The 9,121-nt window shown below is 45.9% G+C and overlaps 1 pseudogene; it reads left to right on the top strand.

Moving 5' to 3' along the window:
* The first annotated feature begins 464 nt into the window (after positions 1–464).
* LOC101093774 lies at positions 465–1,493 on the top strand (annotated as a pseudogene).
* Positions 1,494–9,121: the final 7,628 nt, after the last annotated feature.

Here is a 9,121-nt window from a genome sequence, read left to right as displayed (position 1 = left end):
GAGAAGAAAACAGGCAACCACCTCTTTGACCTCAGCCGCAGCAATTTCTTGCTCAACACGTCTCTGAAGGCAAGGGAAGTAAAAGCAAAAGTGAACTATTGGGACCTCATCAATATAAACAACTTCTGCACTGCAAAGAAACAACAAAACTGGGGGTGCCTGGGTGGTTCAGTCAGTTAAGCGTCTGACTTCGGCTCAGGTCATGATCTCACGGTCGGTGAGTTCGAGCCCCGCGTCGGGCTCTGTGCTGACCGCTCAGAGCCTGGAGCCTGCTTCAGATTCTGTGTCTCCCTCTCTCTCTGACCCTCCCCGTTCATGCTCTCTCTCTGCCTCAAAAATAAATAAAACGTTAAAAAAAGAATAAAAAAATAAAAAAGAAACAACAAAACTAAAAGGCAGCCAACGGAATGAGAGAAAATAATTTGCAAATGATCTATCGTACAAAGGGTTAGTATCCAAAATCTATAAAGAATTTACCAAACTCGCCTGTGACCGACCGGCTCGGCGTTCGGAGCAGCTGTCGCCATGTCGCGCCGTCCTATGGGCCACGTCCGGCGGGGTGGCGGCCTCTGGTGCAGGCTTCGGTGCCCGCCACCCTGGGGCCGCCAGTGCCCGACGTGAGGCGGCCCTTCCTGCGCCAGGAGTCGCCTCCGTGGGCCTCAATGTCCCTGCTTCTGTCCGTTATCCCCACACAGACATCAGAGTGCCTGACTTGTCTGACTATCGACGCACCGAAGTGTTAGATGGTACAAAGTCTTCAAAAGAGAGCAGTGAGGTTAGAAAAGGTTTCTCCTATTTGATAACGCAACAACGAGTATAGGTGTCGCATATGCTGTCAAGAATGTCGTCTCCCAGTTTGTTTCCAGCATGAGTGCTTCTGCTCACGTGTTGGCCGTGTCGAAAATCGAAATCAAGCTCTCCGATGTTCCAGAAGGCAAGAACATGGCTTCCCAATGGAGAGGGAAACCGCTGTTTGTGCGTCATAGAACCAGGAAGGAAATTGAGCAGGAAGCCGCAGTTGAAGTGTCCCAGTTGGGGGACCTGCAGCATGATTTAGATCGAGTAAAGAAAAACCTGAACGGGTTATCCTGATAGGTGTTTGCGTTCATCTTGGTTGTGTACCCATTGCAAATGCAGGAGATTTTGGTGATTACTGTCCTTGCCATGGGTCACACCATGATGCTTCTGGCGGGATCAGGAAGGGGCCTGCACCTCTCAGTCTTGAAGTTCCCTCATATGAGTTCACCAGTGATGACAGGTGGTTGTTGGTTAGAGATCTGGACTCAAGTCCAAGGCTCCTTTCAGTCGTCTTGTCACCTCAGAAGACCTATGAGCAAGCCTTCTATACTTAAGTGAGTTGATTTGAAATATTTAAGAATTGCTAATAATGTATTTGCAAACGTTAACGTGAAGTAAATTGGGGCGCCTGGGTGGCTCAGTCGGTTAAGCGTCCGACTTTGGCTCAGGTCATGATCTCGCAGTCCGTTAGTTCGAGCCCCGCGTCGGGCTCTGTGCCCACAGCTCAGAGCCTGGAGCCCGTTTCAGATTCTGTCTCCCTCTCTCTCTGCCCCTCCCCCATTCATGCTCTGCCTCTCTCTGTCTCGAAAATAAATAAACGTTAAAAAAAAATTTAACATGAAGTACATTGAATTTAACGTTGAATGCTTTCAAGCGTTCACCTAATAAAGCCACTGTTAAACATTAAAAATAATAATAATAATTTACCAAACTCAATATCTGAGAAACAAATAATCCAGTAAAGAAACGGGCAGAAGACATAAATAGACACTTTTCCAAAGAAGACTTCCAGATGGCCAACAGACATGTGAAACTACGCTCAACGTAGTTGATGATGATCAGGGAAATACAAATCAAAACCACACTGAGATGCCACCTCACACCGGTCAGAGTGGCTAATATTAACAAGTCAGGAAACAACAGATGTTGGCGAAGATGTGGAGAAACGGGAACCTTCTCATACTGTTTGTAGGAGTGCAAACTGGTGCAGCTGCTTTGGAAAACAGTGTGGAGGTTCCTCAAAAAATTAAAAATAGAACTACCCTATGACCTAGCAATAGCACTACTAGGAATTTATCCAAGGGATACAGGAGTGCTGATTCATAGGGGCACAGGTACCCCGATGTTTATAGCAGTACTTTCAACAATAGCCAAATTTATTTGTGTCTCCCTCCTGATTCTGTGTCTCCCTCTCTCTCTGCCCCTACCCTGCTTACTCTCTCTCTCTCTCTCTCTCTCTCTGTCTCTCAAAAATAAACATTAAACATATATATATTTAAAGAACTAAAGGAAACAGTGATAAAAGGAGTAAAGGAAAATATGATGGCAATGTCACATCAAACACAGAATATCAATAAATATGAATAAAAGAGAAATAAGTTATAAAAAAAAAAAGAACTGAATGGAAATTCTAGAGCTGACGAGTCCAATAACTGAAGTGAAAAAAAAATCACTAGAGAGGTTCAGCAGATTTTAACTGGCAGAAGAAAACAAAATTAATGAACTTGGGGCGCCTGGGTGGCGCAGTCGGTTAAGCGTCCGACTTCAGCCAGGTCACGATCTCATGGTCCGTGAGTTCGAGCCCCGCGTCAGGCTCTGGGCTGATGGCTCAGAGCCTGGAGCCTGTTTCCGATTCTGTGTCTCCCTCTCTCTCTGCCCCTCCCCCATTCATGCTCTGTCTCTCTCTGTCCCAAAAATAAATAAACGTTGAAAAAAAAATTTTTTTTAAAAATTAATGAACTTGAAGATAGATGCTAGAGATTATGCGATCTGAAGAACCGAGAGGAAAAATGTGAAGAAAAATAAACAGAGCCTCAGAGAAACATGAGAAGCATACTAACAAGAAGCAACGTATGCCTAGTGGGGGTATTAGAAGGAGAGAAGAGAGGGACAAGAACAGAAAAAAATATCTGAAGAAATAATGCCTGAAAACTTCCAAAATTTATTGAAAAACACTAACGTACACATCCGGGAAGCTCAAAGAATTCCAATTAGGATAAATTCGAAGAGATCCATAGACCCTGCATAGTAAATGCTCAAGTCAAAGACAAGAAGAAAATCTTTCTTTTTTTTTTTTAAATGTTGATTTTTGAGAGAGAGAGAATGAGCTGGGGAGGGGCAGAGAGAGAGGAAGACAGAGGAAGCAGGCTCTGTGCTGACAGGAGAGAGCCCCATATGGGGCTTGAATTCCCAAACCATGAGATCATGACTTGAGCCAAAGTCAGATGCTCAACTGACTGAGCCACCCAGGCACCCCAAGAAGAAAATCTTGAAAACAAGAGAAGAATGACTCAACACTTATAAGGAATCTCAAGATTAACAGCTGATTTCTTAGCAGGAACAATGGAGGCCAACTGGTGGTGATAATGTATTCAGAATACACCCCCTTCTAAACACTATTAACCAAGAATCCTGTATCCAGCAATGCTGTATTTCAGAAACACTCAGATTCTTTCTGAGTTCCAGGTTGATGGAGGTGACTTCATAACAGACATATCTATTTGGCTATCCCAGGGGAGCTCAAACCCACCATTTCCCAAGCTGTTCTTCTCTTCATCTTTCCCACCCCCATTCTAAGTGTGCTTCCCACCTCAGTGAATGGGCCACCCTTGACCCTGGTGCTAATCCCAGACTCCTCCCACAGCCCCAGACCCCAAATGCAACCCCCTAACACCTCATATTGCCTTGCTTCACCATTGCCTTTAAATCTGTCAACTTCTCTGCCTGCCTCTACTCTTGCCTCCTTTCTGACCCATGGTCCGCATACCAGCAAGAAAGGTTTTTCTTTTTTTTTAATATTTATTTATTTATTGGAAGGTGCAAGCAGGGGGAGGGTGTGTGCAGAGAGAGGGGGACAGAGGATCTGAAGCAGTCTCTGCACTGACAGGCTGATAGCAGTGAGCACGATGTGGGCCTCAAACCCATGAACCACGAGATCATGACCTGAGCCAAAGTCAGATGCTCAACTGACTGAGCCACCCAGGTGCCCCAAGAAATGTTTTTCTAAAATGCAAATCAGATCAACACACACACACACACACACACACACACACACACACATCCTTAAGGCCCTTCCGAGTCTCCTTCATTGCCTTCCAGAGAAACTTGGACGTGGCAGGTAAGTCCTCTCCTTTTCTGACCCTACCATCTCCTGTAACCTACCTCTCTACTCAAGCCACATCAGACTTGCTATTTCCCAAATGGTTTTTGCCTGTCATGCCTACCTGGATGTTGTCCACTTTGCCAGAGGTGAAGTCCCTCCCTTTTCCATCCAGTTATTGGCCATATCCTCTAAGACACAAGTTCCACGATTGCCTCCTTCAGAAAGCCTCCCCTGGAGCACCGGTTAAGCTTCCGACTTCGGCTCAGGTCACGATGGTTCATGGGTTTTAGTCCCTCATGAGGCTTGCTGTTGTCAGCCCAGAGCCCTCTTCAGATCCTCTGTCCCCTCTCTCTCCGCCCCTCCCCCACTTGTGCTCTCAAAACAAAATTTAAAAAAAAGAAGAAAGAAAGCCTCCCCTGATTTTCATTCTGGATTAGATCTTTTTTTTTTTTAAGTTTATTTTAATTGCAGTTAATTAACACAGGGTGTTTTATTTGTTTCTGGTGTACAACAGAGTGATTCCGGATTAGATCTTGCTACATGTTGAGGACGTTGGACCACCTCCTCCGTGGCATTTATCACAACGCATCGCAAGTTTTCCTTAAAAACATCAAAAACATTTTATTCACATTTTGTTTTGTTTTTGTCTAGCTTCCTCACTAGAATGTTTACCTGTGCCAAGCTCAGTATCCAGCACATAGTTAATGCTCAGTACGTGTTTGCTGAGTGAATGCTGAATGACTAAAATGGGCCAGAGGAACAGGACAGGAGGCAGAAAGGGAAGTCAGGCAGTTTTTATGGTGACCGTGGGACAGCGTTAAAGGCTAAGCCCAAGGCTGGGGCAGCACGGACAAAGAACCAAGGGGATTTACAAAGACAAGCCTTGAAATCTGCAAAACAGTCTTTTTTTTTTTAACATTTATTTATTTTTGAGACAGAGAGAGACAGAGTATGAACGGGGGAGGGGCAGAGAGAGAGGGAGACACAGAATCGGAAGCAGGCTCCAGGCTCTGAGCCATCAGCCCAGAGCCCGACGCGGGGCTCGAACTCATGGACCGCGAGATCGTGACCTGAGCTGAAGTCGGACGCTTAACCGACTGAGCCACCCAGGCGCCCCAAAACAGTCTTAAACCAAGGGAAGACACCTGTGTGGCTTGGGGCCTTCTTTTTGAATGATGCAGGAGAGTACCCCGTGGAAAGTAGCAGCTCTGGAAGCTGTTCTGTGGGCAGGGACAATGGGAGGTTTGCTCGGCGGGGGCAGGGAAGGATCAGCACAGTTCTCCACCAGCCAGCACAAAGCTTCTCCCACCCTACCTGGGAAACCGCTGGGGCCTGGAGTGCAGCAAGAGGTTTGTGTACCAAGGACTAAACTCTGGAGACACACGGAGTTGGGAGGATAGTGGGGAATAAGGTACAAGAATATTTGGGATGAACTTGAAAAACATTATGCTAGAGTTGCCTGCGTGGCTCAGTCGGCTAAGAGTCCGACTTCGGCTCAAGCCACGATCTCACGGTTCGTGAGTTTGAGCCCTGCGTCAGGCTCTGTGCGGACAACTCCAAGCTTGGAGCCTGGAGCCGGCTTTGGATTCTGTCTCTGTCTCTCTGCCCCTCCCCCACTTGCACACTGTCTGTCTCTCTCAAATATAAACATTTAAAAAACTAATTAAAGGGGCGCCTGGGTGGCTCAGTCGGTTGGGTGTCCGACTTCAGCTCAGGTCATGATCACGGGGTTTGTGAGTTTGAGCCCCGCATGGGGCTCTGTGGCTGACAGCTCGGAGCCTGGAGCCTGCTTCAGATTCTGTGTCTCTCCCTCTCTCCACCCCTCCCATGCTCATGCTCTGTTTCTCTGTCTCTCAATAATAAATAAACATTAAAAAAAATTAAAATGTTAAAAATAATTAATTAATTAATTAATTAAAAAAAGAAGAAGCAAAATATGCTAAATGAAATAAGCCGGGCACAAAAGCGTATGATTGCACTTCTGTGAGGTGCCTGGAGTAGTCATAATTCACAGAGACAGAAAGTAGATTGGTGGTTAGCAGGGGCTGAGGGTAGGGGAATCGGGAGTTAGCATTTTCTACGTACAAGACTTTTTCTTGGGGAATATATAAAAGCCTGAAGAGGGATGGTGGTGATGGTCGCACAACAATGTGAATGTACTTAATGCCATTGAACTGCACACCTGCAGAGGGCTAAAGTGGTAAAAATTATGTATATTTCACTACAATAGAACAATTGCACTGACCAAACAAACAAAAGCAAAAAAAAATCAGGGGTCACTCCAGGCCCCCATTCAAGGAGCCATGCCAGTTTTCTGACTTCACAGAAACAAATATCCCAGAGAAGAGCCCAGAGCTGCCTTCATCATCATTCCAGATACAGGAGCCTCCTGATTCCCACAAGCCTGGCACTGACAGGAGCGTGCTTTTGGCCCCCTTCAAGCATAGCTGCCTCTGAAACAGCAGAGCTGTGAGCTATCCCAGGGGTATCCTGGGCCAACGATGCCCTCAATTCCCAGTGCCTTGGTCGCCTATAGCTAGTCACGTCAGAGCAGGGGCCAGACGCCCATGTCCCTTGACCTCTGGCCCATTGCCTATCCATATACCAATTTTACTCTTGGCTCCCTCCCATTTACATCCGGGGGCTCAAGGAATTTGTCTAGGGTTAGCTCTACCACCGTATCATTTATCTCCATTTTTTTTCCCCTGCAGCAGGTGCTGTGATAAAACATGTATAAAATGAACAACAAGACGCTCTCCCTCGTGGTGGGCATCTTCTCTCTCCTTAACACCTTCCAGTTCCTCATCTTTGAGTTGTACCACACTACGTACTTTGGCTACGAGGACAAAGTCAGTATCTACAAGGACACAAAATCTGAGCTGGTGTCTTGGGTCATGATCCACAGGAGGAGCATCAACGTCGTCTCATCCACCATCACCCTCGTGTTCAGCGTGTTGCTTCTCTATTGCATCCGCGTGAACAACTACGTGGGGCTGCTGTGCTATGCCCTGTGGATCATCGCGTACGAGCTCATCAGTGTCTCCGTGATCGTGATCGTCAACAGCATCATCAAAGATGAGTTCAAGGAGGTGATGTACCTCCACCTGATCTTCCAAATCTCCCGTATGCTCCTGCACTTCTTCTCTCTGCCTTTTGTCACCAAGTATACCTACGTCCTTTACAAGGACCCCAAGATTTCAGTTAAAATAGGCCGCCACAGGCACTCTTCCATCAGTACTGTCAATTCGTGGCCGCCTGTCGGGCTGAGAACCTTGTACCGCAAGTTAAACTGAACTGTGCCAGGAAGGAGAGAAATAAATAAACAGTGCTCCCCAGCGATAGCTCCCCTTTTCCCTGCTTGCCTTCTGTTGCTTCTGCTTACCTTTTCAGGGTCCTTGAGTTTTATGCACCTAAGAGTATTCTTGGGGGAGGGACGTTTGCACGGATCAATTATTGTGCATGTGTGTATTTGTGACTTGTTTTAGCCTTTAATTATATTCTGCCTTTGTTCTTACTTAGCCGTCTCGGTATATGCCGTTACTTCTCATGGTCCCCTCCTCCCTGCGCGTCCCTAGTTTCTAATTTTTCTCTTGCAGATTGTCTCACCCATGCCTGGTTCTGCTGAGGTTTTTTGTTTTTTGGTTTTTTTGTTTTGTTTTGTTTTGTTTTGTTTTGAGTAGTGCTTATCCTGTAGAACCTTCTGTGCCGATGGAAATGTTCTATACCTGTGCTGTCCACTAGTCACAAAGTTACTAAACACTGGGAACGTGGCTATTTCAACCCAGGGATCAATTAAAAATTTTTTTTCCCATTTTAAGTAATTTCAACTTCAATAGCCACACGTGGCTGGCGCCTGGCTACCATACTGGAGAGCACAATAATCCGGACCCTCATTTTTCACCTGCATATAATCGTAGAAAGAATCCCTTTCCGGGGCGCCTGGGTGGCTCAGTCGGTTAAGTGTCTGACTTCAGCTCAGGTCATGATTTCACACTCTATGAGTTCAAGCCCCATGTCGGGCTCTGTGCTGACAGCTCAGAGCCTGGAGCCTGCTTCAGATTCTGGGTCTCCCCCTCTCTCTGCCCCTCCCCTGCTCATGCTCTGTCTCTCTGTGTCTCAAAAGTAAAAACAAAAACATTTAAAAAATTAAAAAAAAAAAAAAAGAATCCCTCTCCAGCTTCATGCATCACTCTGCTTTTCTCTTACTTTTCAGAAAGAAATTCCTCGTGTTGGTCCATACATGGCAAGAAGAATCCTCATTTTTAAAAGCTCCAGGATTTTTTCATTTTAAGCACTACTGACATTTTGGACAGAATAATTCTATCCTGTAGGGGCTGTTCTATGCATTGGTGGATGTTTACCATCTGTGACCTCTACCCATTAGACGCCAGGAGCATCCCCCCTATCCTTGTGACAACCAAAAATATCTCTAGACATTGACAAATGTTCCCTGGGGAGCAAAATCGCCCCCCGTTGAGAACCACTATTTTATTTTATATTTTTTTCAAGTTTATCTTTTTGGGTAATCTCTACAGCTAACATGGGGCTTGGAGCCGAAACCCCAAGATCAAGAGTCCCACACTCTTCTAACTGAGCCAGCCAGGTGTCCTGAGAACCACTGTTTTACAATACACCCCAGCGTTGAGAGCTGCTATGTTACTACTATTAACTCTCTTTTACTGAGAGCCCTTTACATTCACTGCCTGGTGTACCTTTAACGCTAACGCTCCCATTTTATGGTTTGATGAAACTGAGACTCAGGGTGCTTAAGGGATGTGATCAAGGTCACACAGTGGCTAAAGCCGGATTTGAATCTAGATCATCTGACCGTACACACAATGTCCTACTTGGTTCCCTGAAGCAGTCTTATCTTCACCAAGATAAAAAAAGAGGGACCTCCCTTTAGAGCATTTGCTTTTCACTCAAAAAAATGTTGGGGGTGAGGGGTACCTGGGTAGCTCAGTTGGTTAAGCGTCCAACTTTTGATTTCAGCTCAGGTCC

The sequence above is a fragment of the Felis catus genome, chromosome B2, assembly GCF_018350175.1.
Source record: "Felis catus isolate Fca126 chromosome B2, F.catus_Fca126_mat1.0, whole genome shotgun sequence".
In the NCBI taxonomy this organism is placed as follows: domain Eukaryota; kingdom Metazoa; phylum Chordata; class Mammalia; order Carnivora; family Felidae; genus Felis; species Felis catus.
This window is presented reverse-complemented; position numbering and strand designations above follow the sequence as displayed.